The sequence below is a fragment of the Microtus ochrogaster genome, linkage group LG7_11 (assembly GCF_000317375.1).
Source record: "Microtus ochrogaster isolate Prairie Vole_2 linkage group LG7_11, MicOch1.0, whole genome shotgun sequence".
NCBI classification, from domain to species: domain Eukaryota; kingdom Metazoa; phylum Chordata; class Mammalia; order Rodentia; family Cricetidae; genus Microtus; species Microtus ochrogaster.
In genome coordinates this window covers 24,764,859-24,767,570 of record NC_022032.1, presented here as the reverse complement: position 1 = coordinate 24,767,570, position 2,712 = coordinate 24,764,859, and positions in this window count along the sequence as shown.

The window sequence follows — 2,712 nt, the reverse complement described above, 5'->3', positions numbered from 1 at the left end:
TTATTCTCAGTCTCAGTAAGGTATCAAAGTCAAATAAAGTTGTGTGTGTGTGTGTATATATATATATATATATATAAATTAACTAATATAAGAATATTTTTGTAGAATTTAAATGTAAAAATTAGGATGTCTATATAATTTCACATATATAATTGTAGGGTAAGAATATTTGAATTTATACCTCTTTTACTGTTAAATTCTAAAATGTATTGTTGCTGATACTATCATACTCTTGAAAAAGATCTCAAATGCTTGTTTATCAAAGTTGTAACTTTGTGACCTTCATTCATGTCATTTCTTTTAGCTTCCTATACAAATAATTTAAATCAACTTAGGTGAATAGAAACTAGGACTGCTAGAAAGACATAGCACCTTCTCAATATAGCAGAGCAGTTGCAAAAAAATTAACTTACAGCAGCTTTAACATCATGCTTAAGTACTTTATTACCAAATTCCATCCTTAAGTTGTGACTTAAACGTGAAACACCACTTCCTGCTTTGGAGTTAATAGAAAATGTCCAATGTTCTGTTTATTTTTTTTTGTCTAGTAGTATTGCCCTGATAAATTTTTCACTGTCCAAAGCAAGATCACATGTATAATTTTTTTTTTTTTGGAAACACAAATTTGTCTTGTAAGTTTTATTTAAGACAAAAAAGAAAGAACGTTGGTTGGATTGGGTTGGGTGTTGGATCTGTGAAGAGTAGGGAAAGGCTTGTAAATGTGATTTAAAAATGGTATAAAATTCTTAAGGAGATTATTTCTTTTTGAAAAGAAATACCAAATATAATTTAATAAAAATAAATTAGTCGTTATAGAAAGAAAGAAGATATATTAAATGTCATTCCCCTGGAATGCTAGGAAAAGTTTAAATATTTCAACACTAAGTGTTACCACTCAGGGAAGAAAGAACACAATTTATAAGATGGGTTTTATTAAAGTGCTAAATAATATTTTTATGAGACGCAAATCTAGTTAACATCAGTACTCATGTTTTTTCTTACTTTTGTTGATACTGTTTTTGATTAGAAATTCTCTAAAAATTTCAATAATACATTTTCACAAATAAAATAAAAAACCACTAATTGGTATTTTCAGGACTAAGGTAGAAAAAAAAATCTGATGTTGAGAATGCTAATTTAAGTACAAATTACAGAATAAATGACAATGTTATCAAAATTTGAATAACATTAAATTTCTAAAACTATTTCCATTTGATATCCCTTGAATTAAATCTGAAGTGAGCACATTTTTTTTCTTTCAAGTGTGACTGCTTTACAAGTACAAAGTGAAGGGTTTAAGTTGTTTACATCATGTAATCTATGGCATTTAAAAATCAAAGTTATTTTTTTATCAGGAGAATATCTAAATTGAAGGAGCATTTGTCAAATGGGATTACATGAAGTACTGAGACTCTCAGTAAAGGAAGCTCTTCTTTTGGCCATCAGAGCAGATTTAGTAGTTGTCTTTGTCATTTTTAATATGTAATCACAGACTTGTCAGTGATAAAGACTCAAAAGTCAATTGCAAGAACCTAAGAATGAGTGAAATTTAAGTCCCTTGAAACTTTGATTTTTCACATTTTTTACTTGGATCTTCTTTGAGGGGTTAATGCAATTCTCATATTAGTGAAGATCAGCATTGTAAATCATTAGGTAAGCATGGGATGTTTTATATATTACACATTTTAAGAAGAAACCATTTATATTATTTTAATAATTTATAGTATGGCATTGAGTTCTGTTTAGAAAGCATATTTACACATGCACTATACATATAAGAACATAATAGAGTCATACACATATGTGCATCTATGGATGAAGAAACATGAACTGAAAAGGTAATCAAATCTGTTAATTATTATACATTCAAACATCAACTTTTGCTACTTCAACTATATTGAAGATTTTTTTATTTAGTAAAGATGCTCAAAAGACTTAAAAAATTAAAATATTATAAAAGTACCTTAAAATCCTTTCCTTTTTTGTAACTTATTAACCATTTTAGTCCATTTGTGCTGCTACATCAACAAATGAACAGTAAAAACAACAGATATAGTATGTGGGTTCATGTATTAATATTGAACAAAAATTCAGGATTTACAATTATGTAAACCAGGAAGACAGTATTCGCACTGATCCCTTGAACATCCTGTCATCACTTTAAGATCAAAGAGAAGTACATAGTCCTTTACACATAACAGTATATTTAATAAAAATGGAACATTTCTATAGAGAATCAAATAATAAAAATGCACTGCAAAAAGAGAAATCATAGATTAAATCTATAATAATATTCAAGGATATACTAGACAGAAACAAATCACACTAGGCCTCTTTGGGGAATAAAGACAATATTATGGATTATTTAAATAGATGTTCAGCAACATCTACTTAAAAACTAAACCAATTTTGAGGAAATTATAATATATAAATTTTATTAACATGAACTTTTAAAAATAATATAATTTATAATTGAAATTTAACATGGAATACATTGGTAGTTTTCCTAAATTAATATATAAGGCTTTAATTAATTTGGGCAGGAATACAATGACAATGATAATAAATTGGATGTTTTTGTTCATATTTGTCATTTAACCTTAGTCAATTTTCATTATAGTCTTTTAACATTTGTTTTGTGATTTACATGCAGTATTGTACTATAATCAGTGCTATGCAGTAGATAAACAAATCCCAATTATTAAGAAATTG